General features: G+C 39.4%; 1 protein-coding gene and 1 pseudogene across 1 annotated transcript in view; one reads left to right on the top strand and one right to left on the bottom strand.

Moving 5' to 3' along the window:
• Positions 1-17,494, top strand: part of PCOLCE2 (procollagen C-endopeptidase enhancer 2) — an 84,842-nt gene that overhangs the window by 16,503 nt on the left and 50,845 nt on the right. The window lies entirely within an intron of this gene.
• On the bottom strand, positions 8,450-8,560 carry LOC146397508 (U2 spliceosomal RNA; annotated as a pseudogene).

Genomic DNA, 17,494 nt, shown 5'->3' with positions numbered 1-17,494 from the left:
AAAAATAGGTATTATTAATCTATGAAATATTTATTGAATGCTTGATATGCATCAGGCCCTATTTTATATTCTGGAGACATAGTAGTGAAGGTCCTTGTACTGATGGTGTTTACTTTCTAGGGGGGAAGAGAGACAATAACATAGATCCACAAAGAGTAGGATGGGAATAAGTACCATGAAGACAGTTAAAACAAGGTGATGTAATAGCACTTGATACTAATAATGTGCCATTTGAGCTGAAACCTGAGTGATGCAAAGCGTCTCCCTGCTGATGGTTCTTGAAGAAATGGTGAGATCATTTCTGCTGTGAATGCATATGACTTGACATGTGGCATTAAGCAATTTCTGAGGTTTCTTGTTCATTATAAGTAGTGTACAAAAAATTTTCTGGATGGTTCTGAGTAAAAAGGCCTTACTCATGAATTAAAGTTAGTGTCTATGGAGAAGGTAATGGATTTGGTTTGCTGCTTTGTTTTGTTTGTTTGGTTTTCACTTTTGAAAGGTGCTTGGGGATGTGGAGAGAGGAGGAGCTGAAGGGTCAAGCCATGTCTGCGACCTACACCACAGCTCACGGCAATGCCAGATCCTTAACCCACTGAGCAAGGCCAGGGATCGAACCCGCAACCTCGTGGTTCCTAGTTGGATTCATTAACCACTGAGCCACAATGGGAACTCCTGAAGGGTCAGTTTCTGTGAGTAGAGTTGCCTTGGGTCCCAGGTGACACAGTGTGATACAGGGTTGGCAGGAAAGTGTTGTCATCATCCCCACTCACAAGCGTCTGCAGCCTTTGGAGGGTACAAAATCTTAAGAACATCAGGAAATAGCACCCTTGAAACAGAGGCATCCTCCTCATTTTGCCTTTTCTGGGGACTTGGAGGGCTCATCCATCAGCAGGAATACCTCGTTTTTCCATTCATCTGGGAATAACTAGGGTTATTTCCACCTTTTGGCAATTTCGAATAATGCTATTGGGAGCACTGGTCTACAAGGGTCTGTTTGAGTTCCTGCTTTCAATCCCTTTGAGCATATACCTAAGAGTGGTATTGCTAGATCATGTGGTAGTTCTATGCTTTTTGAGAAGCCACCAAACTGTTTTCCAGCAGTGCAAGAGGAAAGGAGCGTGAACACCATCAGTAAGGAGCCAGACTGCTTTATGCCTGTGTAGACATGCTCCAAAACAACTGAGATTTTTAGGGAGAGACTCTGGCACAGTCATAAACTAATAGGAACTTGCACCATTGTTCTTTAGGGATTACAACTAAGCATGTATTGTTTGGACATATATGTATGTGGTAGAAAAAGTTTTAGAGCAAAGGAATCATCAGGAACCAGGCAGCTACCCTAAGAGTTGCCCAATATCCTTGCTTTTATTGCTATATTATAATTATGAGTTATAATTTTAGTGAACTTGCCTTATTATTCTCCATAAATGTCATGTATTTATCCCTATAAATCCTAGCAATACATATATTGTTTCATTACCTCTATAAATCTTAGCTATATCTGAAAATAATGAAACTGTACTTCCTAGCATAGAAACAAATCATAGAATTACTAAGTCAGAAAGGAATTGCCAGACAGCATTCCTGACTATCTCTCTATCCCCCAGTGCAGACTGGAATCTACTTCCTCCTCTTCTGTTTTCCAATAGCATCTGGGAAGTATCTTTATTGAAGCACTGGTCACTGATCATCTGTTTACTAATCTGTCTCCTCTACTAAACTGCAAAGCTCTTAAGGACAAGACCCTTGTTTTAGTGTTCTATTCTCCAAGTAGCTAACATAGTGCCTGACACATGCAATAGTAGTCAAGTGAAAGAATGAATTTATAAATGAATGAGTGAATGGATGGATGAATAGATCAATTACTACCTGCTTTTAGGCAGAACAGCAAAGAAACTATAGATCTCTGTGGAATAGTATCTATTCATTGCCATAGATCTCTGGAGGAGACCTAATCTGAAATCATTCATAGTCTGTAGAATGCTGCAGTGGAAAGAGATGTTCCTGACCACTGTCCTCTGTTGCCTCTAGTGGTGGTTTCACCTTCCCCCGGGTTTGCTGTGTGTGCTATTTGCACTTCCCTCTGGGTTTGTGCCTTATCAGTCATCATACTATTGTACTGAGTGACCACCAGTCCATTAGCAGAACATCAGTGACATGAAAAAAACACACTCTATGGATTTAATGTTGATTTCTGAGTATTTACTTTTCAATATGGATGAACATTCTTAGATGCATCATGGAAACTCTTCTTATCTGTCATTTGGTCCACTGCAGTTACCATATAACAGTATGTTACGCCTATATGCAAGAGTACACTGCTGCCGTATTAATGTTGACTTTGAAAACTGTTAATTTTATGCGTCAAACCATTTGCGGTTGGAATTTATAATAGTTAAATAGAGAAATAGATAAACAGTTAATATGAATTGAGTGTATTCTGTTAGGATGGGGGAAGGATGGATTGTGAGTTTGGGTTTAGCAGATGCAAACTACTGTATATAGAATGGATAAACAACAAGGTCTCGGAGTTCCCATCGTGGCACAGTGGTTAACGAATCCGACTAGGAACCATGAGGTTGCAGGTTCAATCCCTGGCCTTGCTCAGTGGGTTAAGGATCTGGCGTTGCCGTGAGCTGTGGTGTAGGTTGCAGACACGGCTCGGATCCTGTGTTGCTGTGGCTCTGGCGTAGGCCAGTGGCTACAGCTCTGATACGACCCCTAGCCTGGGAACCTCTATATGCCGTGGGAGTGGCCCAAAGAAATAGCAAAAAAAAAAAAAAACAAAAAACAAGGTCTCAACAAGGTTTGTATTCAGTATCCTCTGACAAACCGTAATGGAAAAGAATATGAAAAGTTTTGTGTGTGTATATATATATATATATATATATATATATATATATATATATATATAAAACCGGATCACTTTGCTGTACAGCAGAAATTAACACAACATTCTAAATCAACCATACTTCAATAAAGTAATTTTTTTTAAAAAAGGTGTATTCTGTTAGCTAGTTAACTTTGGGAAAACATTATTTTCTTTTATTTACTTATATATTTGTTTTTTTGGCTGTGCTTGAAGCATGTGAAAGTTCCTAGGCTAGGGATCAAACTCATGCCATAGCAGCAACCCGGGATGCTGCAGTGACAACACTGGACCCTTAACCCACTGAAACATTATTTTCTTTTAAAGCCAACAAATCCTTATAAAAATGTAAGTGCTATAAGGCTGAATGAAAGAGATTAGATTATAGCATAATTTGAATATTTGTAGAATTGTTTGGTGAATAAGCATTTATAACATTCAATAACATCATCTTGAGTATTATATTTTTAAAATTTTTTATTATTGATTTACAATGTTCTGTCAATTTCTACTGTACAGCAAAGTGACCCAGTTATACATAGATATACATTCTTTTTCTCACATTATCCTCCATCATAATATGATTATCTAGATAGAGTTCCCTGTGCTGTACAGCAGGATCTCATTGCTTATCCACTCCAAATGCAATAGTTTGCATCTACTAACCCCAAATTCCCGGTCCACCCCACTCCCTCTCTTCCCTCTCCCCCTTGGCAATCACAAGTCTGTTCTCCATGTCCATGAGTTTGTTTCTTTTCTGTGGAGAGGTCCATTTGTGCCATATATTAGATTCCAGATATGTGATATCATATAGTATTTAACTTTCTTTTTTACTTCACTTAGTATGAGAGTCTCTAGTTCCATCCATGTTGCTGCAAATGGCATTATTTTGTTCTTGTTTATGGCTGAGTAGTGTTCCATTGCATATATATATACCACATCTTCTTAATCCATTCATCTGTCTATGGACATTTATGTTGTTTCCATGTCTTGGCTGTTGTGAATAGTGCTGCAGTGAACATAGGGGTGCATATATCTTTTTCTTTTTCTTTTTTTTTATTACTCAAATGAATTTATCACATCTGTAGTTGTATAATGATCATAACAATCTGATTTCACAGGATTTCCATCCCACAGTCCAAGCACATCCCCCCACTCCCCAAACTGTCTCCTGTGGAGACCAGAAGTTTTTCAATGTCTGAGAGTCAGCATCTGTTTTGCAAAGTTCAGTCTGTCTTTTTTTCAGATTCCACATGTCAGTGAAAGCATTTGATGTTGGTGTCTCACTGTATGGCTGACTTCACTTAGCATGATAGTTTCCAGGTCCATCCATGTTGCTAAAAATGCCGGTATTTCACTCCTTTAAATGGCTGAGTAATATTCCATTGTGTATATGTACCACATCTTCTTGATCCACTCCTCTGTTGATGGACATTTAGGTTGTTTCCATGTCTTGGCTATTGTAAATAGTGCTGCAATGAACATCAGAGTACATGTGTCTTTGCGAGTCATGGTTTTCTCTGGATAGATGCCCAGGAGTGGAATTGCTGGATCAAATGGTAGTTCTACTTTTAGTTTTCTGAGGCATCTCCATACTGCTTTCCACAGTGGTTGCACCAATTTTCATTCCCACCAACAGTGTACTAGGGTTCTTTTTTCTGCACACCATCTCCAGCACTTATTGTTTGTAGACTTTTTGATGATGGCCATTCTGGCTGGTGTAAGATGGTACCTCATAGTGGTTTTGATTTGCGTTTCTCTAATAATGAGTGATGTTGAACATCTTTTCATGTGTTTTTTGGCCATCTGTATGTCTTCTTTGGAGAACTGTCTGTTTAGATCTTCTGCCCATTTTCTTGTTTGTTTTTTTGATATGGAGCTGCGGAAGGTGTTAATAAATTTTGGAGATGAATCCCTTGTCAGTTGATTCACTTGCAAAGATTTTCTCCCATTCTGTGGGTCTCTTTTTGTGTTGTTTAGGGTTTCCTTTGCTGTGCAGAAGCTTTGAAGTGTGATTAGGTCCCATTTGTTTATTTTTGTTTTTATTGTCAATACTCTGAGAGGTGGATCTGAGAGATATATCTTTTTCTTAAACATTATATTTAAGTTTAGGTATTTCATTCCGTTTAGGCCATAAATCTTTTGAAAAAAGTCATTGAGGGGAATTTTCACATTTTGTGGGGATAAATTAGCAGTAAAATTGTCATCCTGTTGATGATGATATTTACCTCCATCTGAATAGTGATGTTCACACTCACCCAAGATATGTACTCAGTGATCCCAGGGCCATTTCTGAGGGACACAGACATGGTAGCTTCTGTTGCAGAGATAGGCAACAAGAGGCAGGATTTTTCTTTCCACTTAGTGTTATTTTGTGAGCTGTGTTGAAGACACAAGATGGAGCACCTATTAGGGATGCAACAACGAAGGATGCTGGTATGGGAAACAATGAAATTATTTTATTTGATTTATGCAAAAATATTTACGGAGTATATACTGTGTTCTGGGCACTGTTTAAGCACTGGGATCCATGAATGAATCAGGTAGAGACTCTTGCCCTGGAGGAGCTTTGCATGCCTGGCGTGTGCTGGGCACAGCACGAAGGGCTGTGGAGTGAACAAAGAAGAAAGGTGCAGGCAGGGAAGAGCGGGGCAGATCCTATAAAGCCTATAGACCAGTGTAGTGAGATAGAAAGCCTATCTATCAGTGTGGTCAGTCTGGGTCTCCACAGAAAACAAAACAGCACACTCAAAATAGGACGATGGGGTAAGGGTGGTGTTTATAAAGAGGTGGTTTGAAAAAAGTAGGGAAAAAGTTCCCGTTGTGGTGCCGAGGAAACAAATCTGACTAGGAACCATGAAGTTGTGGGTTCGATCCCTGACCTTGCTCAGCAGGTTAGGCATCTGGTGTTGCCGTGAGCTGTGGTGTAGTCACAGATGTGGCTCGGATTTGGCATTACTGTGGCTGTGGTGTAGGCTGGCAGCTGTAGCTCCAGTTCGACCTCTTGCCTGGGAACCTCCATATGCCGCGGGTGTGGCCCTAAAAAGAAAGATGGTAAAAAAAAAGAGAGAGAGAAAAAGATAGAGAAGCCTAAAGGAGGGACACATTACTAGAAGCCAGGGGTCCACCCCAGGTAACCTCCTAGAGAAAGAGCCAGGGAAGTTAATATCCTGACCTAGCTCTCTTCCCTGTTTTCAGTTTCCTGTTGGGGCCTCCCATGGCCACAGCACCTGGAAGACAGTGATTGATACATTCATCCAGGTCAAAATTCAGGAAGGAGAGTAGGCTAGAGATGGGAGGAGAATGGACCCAGAGGGCAAATGGAAGACACTGGACACAGGGAGAAACAGGACCAGTGGAAGGTACATATGTACACCTATGCATTTATACATGCAAACGTACATGTATGTGCATATAAATATAGACACACATGTATAACATGTACAGATACAGCAAACATATGCTCATGTGCGTATAAGTACATACACATGTATACATAAAAATACATATTCCTATACATACATACATATATAAGAGATTTGTTTCAAAGAATTGGCTTATGGGATGGTGGAGCCTGACTACTCTGAAATTTGTGGGGCAGGTCAGTAGGCTGGAATCTGTCACTCAGGAGCTGAGATGCTATGGTCTTGAGGCAGAATTCCTTTTTCCTCAGGGAAACCTCAGTTTTGCTCCATTCAGTTGATTGGATGAGGCGCACCCAAATTATCAAGATTTTTTTTCCTTTCTTTTTTTTTTTTTTTTTTGGCTGCACTCACAGCATGTGGAAGTTCCCAGGCCAGGAATCAAACCCATGCCACATCAGCAACCTGAACCATAGCATAGATTAATATCAGATCCTTAACCCAATGAGCCACCAGGGAACTCTAGTATGTTTCTTTACTTAAAGTAAGCTGATTGTATATATGAACACATCTATGAAATACCTTCATGGCAACACTTAAATTAGTATGTGATTGAATCACTGGGTACTTCAGCCTAACCAGGCTGATATGTGAAACTAACCACCCAGAGCCACTGCAGGGTTCTGGGCGAGGAGTAATGTAAGATGACCTGTGTTTGTAAAGGATCACCTGGGTGCTGTGTAGAGAATAGAGCACAGGGTGCAGGGGTGGAAGCAGAAGACTAGTTGGGAGGCTATTTCTGTAATTAGAGGAGAGGTGATGATGGCTTAGACCAGCATGGGAGCCACAGAGGAGTTGAAGGATGGTCAGTTTCTCGTTATATATATATATTTAAATCCTCTCTGAAGTTTTTTGTTTTTTGTCGTCTCTGCAGTTTGTTTTCAATCAATATACTTTAAAGTAGAGCCAGTAAGAATTGTTGATGGATGAAGAGAAAGAGAGGAGCCAGAATGGCTTCTATGCTATTGACCTGAGCATACCAGAAGGCTGGAGGTAAGATCAGGCACTGCCAGGAAGGTGGGATAGAGTGGATTTGGCAGGGTGATCAGGGTTCTGTTTCAATATATGAAGCAGTTTCAACATATCAGACCCCATAGCAAAATGTCATTCCAAATGCTGCTTAACCAGCAAAGAGAACAGGCAGCAGGTAACAGTTTGCTTCTGATTCTTGAATCTGTACTTCAGACAAAGTAATGAAAATACAGATGGTGGTCAAATGGCAGCCCATGAGCCACGTGTTTAAAACATGTGGTTCTAGGAACTGGCTGCAGTAAACTGACTCTGCTTAGGTGCACTGGCAGCTGAAGATAAAGATACTCGTGCAAGCTTTTGAAATGAAGAATGGTATAAAAAAATGGCTTTGCCTCACTGGTAATGTCAATAAAGACATTTCTTCAACTTCAAATGATCTGCTCTGGTGTATTACAGCAATAAATCCTATTTCATGCCTAGCTTAATCCTGTTATTCACAGCCACAGTGTCACTGTTTTACATTGAAAATAAGGTTCTGAAATCTTTAGAGATTGAACTGTGGTACAGAGGGCTTGGTTGCTGAGAGCTTGGCATAACTCCAGTACTGGATGTTCTTCACTTTTCAGAGAAATCAATAACTTAATATTGAGCATATTTTCAAGCCACCCCCAAATGCAGCAGCAGAACATGACAAACTACTTTCTAGAGCTGAGTGTTATCAGACACAGAATCAGGAACCATTCACTGCTCCTGCCCAAATTGAAACAGCTTTCTAGGCCTTGAGTATAAGTCCATCAATCGAACGTTTTACAGAGTGTTGCCGCTTACAATGAGAAATCACTCTGTTATTCTGGGTCCTAATTTGATTTGTCTCTCCAGAACTTTCTGACAAAGCCAACAAACACTTGCTGCCATTCTTTTTTTTTTTTCCCCTTGGACTTCCCATGTGGCTCACAACATTCTTTTGTTTTTGTTTTTGTTTTTTTCTTTTTTAATAGTCGCACCTGCAACATATGGAAATTCCTGGGCCAGAGATTGAACCTGAGCCTCAGCTGTGGCCTATACTGCAGCTGCAGCAATGCCAATTCCTTTATAAACAACTGCCCAAGCCTCAGGATTAAACCCTCTCCTCCATAGCAATCCAAGCCACTGCAGTCAGATTCTTAACCCACTGTGCCACAGCAGGAACTTTCTTGCTGCCATTCTTAAAATCCTATGATTCTTAGGGTTTTCTAACTTTTACTGATAAGAAAAGATACTACACTTGATCATAACCAAAAAGCCAAGAAGCGATAGGATTTTCTAACTTTCAGAGACAAGAACAATAAATAAAACTGCCTCTGGGACTGTTACCAAATATATTAGCACACTTTAGAATCATTCCTCTTGTTTAGAGGAAAACACTACTAATTGTAAGATAATGAAAGAATATAATTTTAGACTTTTAAAAACAGGCCTAAAGTTGACCAACTGTATGTATTCTCAGTATCCATGACATGATCCTTGGAGGCTGAAAGTTTAAGAAACACTATTTAAGACGTATTTCTTATGAGCAGAAGCTCAGTTACCCTTGTCCTTTTCTTAGAGCCCAGCATATGACTTGACACATAATAGATTCCCTGATAAATATTTGATTAATTTATTTTAAAAAATTGGATAGCAGTCCTAGAAGAAAGAGCAACGAAAACATTATCATTGTTCACTTCTGGTTTTTTTTGGGCCTGTCTTCAAGGAACTTACATTCATTTGGGGAGAGTTTATGGCATTGCATTCCTATGTTTTACTGACAAGGAGTTATTATCAATAGATTCTGCTGCAGTTTCCTCACACATTTCAGGTGATTTTCTGAGCGGAGACCAAGGACCATAAGTTCTCTCCACAACAATTCAACTTTAGCTCCCTTGGGAAACTATCGAATTAACCACTAATATTTTCTATTTTTACTTATGTATGGAATGGATGTTATATCAAATTAAGAATACCGTTGGTATTAATAGTATTGAACCAGATTTGGGTCGGCTTGCCTGCCCCACTGTGCAGCAAAGTCAACTGACACCAGGCTGTGGTGAAGGAAAGTACGGTATTTATTTGCAGGGCGCCAAGCAAGGAGAATGGGCAGTTTGTGCTCAAAAGACCCAAATTCCCTGATGGCTTTCAGGGAAGGGTTTTTAAAGGCAATGTATGGGATTGTCTATGGGTCTGCAGCTTGTGGACTCTTTTCTGATTGGTTGGTGTTGAGGCAACAGGGTGATGTTTTAGAAATCTTAACCATCAACCTTCTGGTTCCAACCAGTCTGGGGTCTAGTGCTTGTGGTCAGCATTTAATCGCTTTCCTCACTGGAGCGTGGGTCTTAGTTTCTGTAGAACAACTCAAAGATATGCATCAGATTGTTATGTACATTCCTTTGAGGAGGAACTACGATTCTGTTTTATACTGAACTCTCGTTTAGGCTATCACTGTTTTTCTTGCTTAGCTGCTTTTACTATGTTTCTGAATTCCCTCACTTCTCTAATTAGTAACTGGTAGAGTCTGCTCTTTGGAACTAAGGGAAGGCCCAGGATACCAGAGTCTTTACAAATAAGAAATGGGACATGGAGGGGCTTTGGTACCTCAGAGGGACCTGCAGAGTTCTGCTTGGTTTCATTCCCCTCTTTTCTTTGATACTTCTCAATTCAAAGGGAAGGAAAAAGAAGGGGAGTAAAATTTTGGATAGAGACAGTAATCATAAATTCAGCAGGGGAACTCAGTTCCAGGGAGACTGGGTTTCATTAAGAAGACAGGATAAATTGGATGTGGCATGTAATAAGTTGTGAGATTTTTACGATAGACCACCGGGCTGCAGACTCTGACTAGACTTTATAGTACTCTGTTATACAGATTCATATCACTTTTGAACTTCCTAAATAGCAGTTTGCACAATGTGGATGGCATTTAACAAGTGGCCGTGTTATGATAGATAACACTGGTAATTTTAGCTAACTTTTATTGAGCATTAAGTAAGCCACAAGCACTGTTCTAAACTCAACAGATTGATAGATAAAGTTTCAAACCACCTGTGTGGCATTGTGTATTTATGCTTATTCTAGTTTTGGGTGTTTTTTTTTCCAGGTATATTTTATAGAGAGTGAAATGCACAAATTAAAAAATTAAAATTCAGTGTATTTGACAAATTCATACACCTGTGTAACTGACCCCTCCATCAATATAAAATTTTCCAGCACCTTCCCTCTTGCACCTTCCCAGACAGCTCCACAATCCTCCACAGTATAAGCACCACAGATTAGTTTTTCCTGTTCTATAGCTTCATAAAAGTGGAATAATTTGGAATGTACTCTTTTTTTCTTCTTTAGAGTTTACTCAGCATGTTTTTGGATTTATCCATATTGTTGTGTCAATAGTTTGTTCCTTTTATTGCTAAGTGTTATTTCATTGTATGAACATACCACATTTTGTTTATCCACTCTCCTAATGATGGACTTTTGGGCTATTATGAATAAAGCTGCTGTGACCCTTCTTCTGTAAGGCTTTTTAATGCATATATGTTTTCTCTTGTGTAGCCAGCTAGGTGTGGAATTGCTGAGCCATGGGATAGGTTTGTGTTTAATTATATATGAAACTGCCAGATCAGTTGTCAAAATGGTGACCCTTTTATGCTCCCACCAGCAATGGTAGATAGTTTTGTTTGCTCCACATTCTGGCATTTAATGTCATCATCAGTCTTTCTAATTTTAGCTGTTATGGAGGGTATATAGTAATGTCTGATTGTGATTTGAGTCTGCATTTCCCTGATGACTGCTAAAGTTGAACTCTTTTCATGTGCATATTGGTCTTTTTTATGAAGTGTTCAAGTCTTGTGTCGAGGTTTCTTGTTGGATTATATCTTTTATCATTAAGAAAATTATAGGAGTTCTTTATTCTGAATATAAGTTCTTTGTTAGATAAATGTATTCCAAATATTTTCTATTTTTGGCTTATCTACTCATTTTATGAGTTCTCTTTTTTAGTTAAAAATTTTTTTTTATTTTATAGCTGCACCCACAGCATATAGAAATTACCAGGCCAGAGATTGAATCCAAGCCACAGTTGCAACCTATGCCATAGCTGTGGCAACACTGGATTCTTTAACCCACTGCACCATGTGGAGGTCAAATCCCCGCCTCCATGGCAACCCAAGGTGCTACAGTCAGGTTCTTAACCCATGCCACAGCAGGAACTTTTTACGAGTTTCTTTTGATGACCAGAAATTGAAAAAATTTTGAAGTCCAACTTATCAGTTACTGCTTTCTTGCTACCCAGGATCGTAAAGATACTCTTCTATATTTTCTTCTAGAAGTTTTATAGGTTTAGCTTTCACATTTTTGTCTATAATTCATCTGAAGTTAATTTGTGTATGATGTGAGGTAGGAATCAAGATTCATATTTTTCTGTGTGGATTTCCACTTTTCCCAATATCTTTTGTAGAAATTTTTGCTGATTGAGAAATTAATGTGAGAAACTGATGTTCCTAACCAACGCATTCTTTAAAAGGTGCTGTTGTCAACTCACTTGTTATTTCATGTGGAGTCGCTTCATCCAACAAACTTGTTAGCGGTGCCTTGCCCCACCCTCTTGGCATAAAGTAGTGTGAAACCAGATTCTGCAGAGTGACTCAGATGCTCATCTTTATTACAAGTTAAGTTTTGATGCTTTTCTTTCTCTCTTCTTTCTTTCGTGTTTCATCTTAAATAGATCCTTTTATTTATTTATTTTTTTTATGGGCACACCTGTGGCATATGTAGGGGTTGATTCAGAGCTGTAGCCGCCGGCCTACACCACAGCCACAGCAATGCCAGATCCGAGCCTAGTCTGCAACCTACACCACAGCTCACAGCAGTGCTGGATCCTTAATCCACTGAGCGAAGGCAGGGATCAAACCCACATCCTCATGGATCCTAGTTGGATTTGTTAACCACTGAGCCATGACGGAAACTCACAGATACTTTTTTTGATGCTTTTTTTTTTTTCTATTTGTAATTTGAAACTGTTTTAGGGTTGATGGTTTTTAAAAAGCAGGTAAAACATTAGAATATATATTTCATCAAAAAGATGTGTGAATGGCCATAAGGACATGAAGAGATGTTCAGTATCATTAATCATTAGAGAAATACAACCTCAAACCACAATGAAATACCACTTCAGCTCCACTAGGATGATTGTAATCAAAAACCAGATAACAAGTTTTGTTGAAGATATGGAGAAATTCTAACTTTATTTATTTATTTTTTTCTTGTTAGGGCTTCACTCAAAGCATATGGAAGTTCCCAGCCTAGGGGTCAAATCAGAGCTGCAGCTGCTGGCCTACACCACATCTACAGCAATGATGGATCTGAGCTGTGTCTTCGGCCTATAGCACAGTTCACAACAATGCTGTATCCTTAACCCAATGAGCATAGCCAGGGATCGAACCTGCATTCTCATGTATACTACTTGGGTTCGTTACTGCTGAGCCACAACGGGAACTCCAAGAAATTATCACTCTTGTACTCTGATGGTTAGAATGTAAAATAGTGTAGCCACTTTAGAAAACAGATTCTTTTAAGGTACAAATGCTACAAAAATGACACAGCAGTTGCATTCTTAGGTGTAAGAAAAATGACAACATGCATCTACATAAAATTTTGCACAAAGAGGTTCATAAAACATTATTAATTAACAATAGCCAAAAAATAACTACATCTCAAATATCCATCAACTGATGAATAGGTAAATAATATGTGGTATGACACACAAGGGAATATTACTTAACCATAAAAAAGAATTCATGTGACAACATATATGAACCTCAAAGACGCTATGCTAAGTGAGAGAATATAGCTGCAGGCCTTCCTGTTGTGGCTCAGCCGAAACAAATCCAACTGGTATCCATGAGGATGTGGGTTCCACCCCTGGCCTCATTCAGTGGGTTGGGGATCCAGCATTGCTATGAGCTATGGTGTAGGTTGCAGACGTGGCTCGGATCTGGCATTGCTGTGGCTGTGGTGTAGGCCGACAGCTATAGCTCCAATTTGAACCCTAGCCTGGGAACTTCCATATGCTGTGGGTACAGCCCTAAAACGCCAAAAAAAAAAAAAAAAAAAAAAAAAAAAAATCCAGCTGCAAAAGACTGCATGTTTTATGATCCCATTTATATGACATGTCCAGGAAAGTCAAATCGATAGAGACAGAAAGTAGATGAGTGGTTGAGGAATGAGGAATGTCTGAATGTGTGAGATGTTCTTGAAGTGATGGAAATGTTAAGAAATTGGATTGTGATGATAGCTACCCAATTCTAAAAATTTACTAAAAACCACTGAAATGTACACTTAAAATGAATGAGTTGTCTGGTTTGTAAGTTTTACCTCAGTGAAGGTGTTTGTTTAAGTGTTTTGGGATGAAACATTCTGGTTTGAACGGGGTCTGAGATATCAAGAGAACTCCGGGACCCTCCCTGATACTTGTGGCCTGTGAGGAGTGATAAAAGCAGAGCTGCTGTGTCTGGCATTATTATAGGACTTGAGTTTAAAGAATCATTTTCTTGGGAGTTCCCAATTGTGGTGCCACGGAAGTGAATCCAACTAGTATCCATGAGGATGAGGGTTCAATCCCTGGCCTTGCTCAGTGGGTTGGGGATCCCGAGTTGCTGTGGCTGTGGTGTAGGCTGGCAGTTGTATCTCCCATTCAACCCCTAGCCTGGGAACCTCCATATGCTATGGATGTGGCCCTAAAAAGCAAAAAAAAAAAAAACAAAAAAAACAATCATTTTCTTAAATTGAAAACACCCAAAATAACACCTCCCCTCAATATCAGCCATCACCCTAGGCAACCAAGGACCTTGAGGAAAGAGTGCTTGGTGGAACTTGGGTTTTCTCATTTTATGAATAATTGCAATGTTCTAAGTTGAAGAAACAAGAACAGACAGGGGACACCATGATGGATGGCCAGGCCATGTTGGAACGTAATGACCTCTGTAGCCTTTTCAAGCCATCTGTGCCAGTTACACACAGTCTGGACTAATGAGTCTGTTCAGAGCCTCTTGTTAATTTTCTTTTTCCCTTTCACTAGTGTCTTCTTTTTATGAGTTTTCCCCTAAATGTGTTTTTGTCACAGAACATTTCATTTAAATGTCATGCCATCTGAGCAAAATGATTCTGTGTCTTTTCTCCTGCTGACTAAACTCTCCTCTGGGAATCCTAGGGTTTTTCTTAAATAGCATATTGGTTTATCCACATTACTTTGGTTTTTTAATTTCACTTACGTTTTTGAAAAGCTTCCTTGGGGGGTTGGGGGGGGGTGAGTGGAGGAGAATTTATGAGCAGAGTTAGCTAGGTTGTTGGTCTTGGGAAGACAGGAGTGGAAATAATGGAGGTGCCGCCTTTGTTTACCCTGCTAACCGCCATCCCAAGGACGTGCCCTTTGGGTTGTGGCTTCTGGCATCTCCGAGCCTCTCACACACCCTCTTTCTCTCTCGCCCTCTCCTTGTGGCTCCACATTTGGGAGACATCTGGCTAGAGTAAGAGTCTTCTGTGGCCTCAGACTCTGTTTTCTCTTGTGAAAGTTTTCCATGTCCTCTTTCCTGAGAGAAATACCTTTTAAGATCATTTCCCTCCTTCAGACCATTATTCCAACTGCAAGGTTTTGATGCTGAAACATATACCCTTGACATCTTAATCTTGTCATGTTCAAAAGAAAAATTATTCCCTCTGTCCCTCTACCCTTTTTTCCTCTAAAATGAAACACAAAACCTTCCTCTCTTTCTCACTGCTTTTCTAATGTGGGGGTTGCCTATGGGGTTTGAAGCCTTGAGGTCATCTTTAATGAAGTTTCTCTTCCCTGACCCTCCCTCTTGTCTCCCCCACCTGCAGTGAACCCAGCTTTCCCCTGCAAATGCCCATGGTGAAATTAAAACAATAAAATGTTGAGTTTTTTTTACCTACTGGAATGAAATGTGTTGACAGCACCAGTGTGGTTGAGGGTGTGAAACATGGGAATGTGAATTAAATTAGCTTTTCTTGAGGTTACTTGGTAATCTTTTTATTTTTATTTATTTATTTATTGTCTTTTGTCTTTTTAGGGCCTGCAGCATATGGAGGTTTCCAGGCTAGGGGGTGAATCAAAGCTGTTGCTGATGGCCTACGCCACAGCCATAGCAATGCCAGATCCGAGCCACATCTTCAACCTACACCAGAGCTCACAGCAATGCCAGATCCTTAACCCACTGATCAAAACCAGGGATTGAACCCATAACCTCATGGTTCCTAGTCGGATTTGTTTCCGCTATGCCACAATGGAAACTCCTTTTTTTTTTAATTTTTTTTTGGGGGGTCTTACTTGGTAATCATTTAAAATGCCCATACTCCTCAACTTAGCACATCCATTTCTGAGTTCATCCTACAGAAATAGTCCCTTAAACACAAGAAGACATATAATTTTGATCATAATAGCATTGTTTATAGTACTGAAAAATTAGAAACATACTAAAAGCAGAAAAATATGTGATTGTTTCTATAAATTATAGTAAAGCATACATTAGAATAAAGCTGTTAAAAATGGTAATTTAGATGTCTTTCAGTTCTTTTGAGTCCTTCATAGCATCGAACAATATTTCTTGGTATTTGATAAGTGCGTAATGGAATCTGGCTTTTCCTTTTAAGTGTACTCTCATACATAATTTTATAATGTTATAGATAACATACTCTTACAAATAACCTAAGACTATATTATCATGTCATTCTTTTTTTTTTTTTTTTAATTATTTTATTTATTTATTTTTTTGGCCTTACTGACATCAAGTGAGGTTCTCAGGCCAGGGATTGAATCTGTGCCACAGCAGCCACATGAGAACTGCTCATTTTTATTACTTCTTTTTTTTTGTTTTGTTTTTTGTTTTTTGTTTTTTAGGGCCACACCCATGGCATATGGAAGTTCCCAGGCTAGGGATCTAATCAGAGCTACAGCTGCCAGCCTATGCCACAATGCCAGATCCTTAACCCACTGAGCAAGGCCAGGGATCAAACCTGCAACCTCATGGTTCCGAGTCGGATTTGTTTCCACTGTACCACAATGAAAACTCCCATCATTTTTATTACTTCTTAATAAAAATCACCTTACTGACTTCTGATTTAGCATGATAAATTAAATACACGGGTTTATCTCTGCCCCCTCTCAAGATCCCATCAAAATTACAGTAAAGAAATTAAAAAGTTTAAACCAGCAGGGACAAAGGGAATTGAAATGGAACTAACAGTAGATGAGAGATACCAACAAATTGTGGGAGATGAGAAAGCAGAGGCTCAGTGGTATTGGAATTTCCAAGGAGAGAAAGTGAAAATCATGTATCTGCTGGAGGGGAGGGGACGGAACCACCGAAAAACAAACTGATTTGTACCACAGAATCCCTGATAGGCTCAGGTTTCTTGGAAGATGGCGGGGCAGGGGAAGTTAAAAATTAGAGTTAGGTTTAAAAGTCTTTTTTTTAAGTTTATTTTATTGAAGTGTAGCTGATTTACAATGTTGTGTTAGTTTCAGGTGTACAGCAAAGTGATCCAGTTATATATATGTGTGTGTGTATGTATGTATATATGTGTATATATATATTCTTTTCCTATTCATTTCCACTATGATTTTTAACAGGATATTGAATGTAGTTTCTTGTGCTATACAGTAGAGCCTGTTGTTTATCCATTTTATATATAGTAGTGCGTATCTGCTAATCCCAAACTTCCAATCCATTCCTCCCCTACCTCTCCTCCCTCTTGGCAACTACAAGTCTGTTCTCTATGTCTGTGAGTCTGTTTCATAGATAAATCCATTTGTGTTATATTTTAGATTCCACATATAAGTGATGTCATATGATATTTGTCTTTGATGTATTTTGCTTAGTATGATAAGTTCTGGGTCCATCCATGTTGCTGAAAATGGCATTATTTCATTCTTTTTTATGGCTGAATAATAGTCTATTGTATATATACACCCATCTTTATCCATTCATCTTTAGGTGGACACTTGGTGAAAGCCTTTTAAGAGCAATTAACCTCTCTAGTTCCCTCCACTCCAGCAGCAAGGGAGCTGCCTCCCGTCCCCATCACCCTCCATTAGAGCAGGGCTTCTTCTCTGGGAACCAGAGAGGTTCTGAACTTGGGAACTGCGCCCAGAAGGGGCCAGGCCAAGGTATGGCACTGAAAATAGGATAATTAAAGTCTGCATCGAGAA

Source organism: Sus scrofa, chromosome 13, assembly GCF_054392235.1.
Source record: "Sus scrofa isolate SSC_HxYL_T2T_F1_AM1 chromosome 13, Sscrofa_HxYL_maternal_Yorkshire_Landrace_v2.0, whole genome shotgun sequence".
Taxonomy (NCBI): Eukaryota; Metazoa; Chordata; class Mammalia; order Artiodactyla; family Suidae; genus Sus; species Sus scrofa.
Note: the sequence above shows the minus strand (reverse complement) of the source record. Positions and strands in the feature narration are given on the sequence as shown.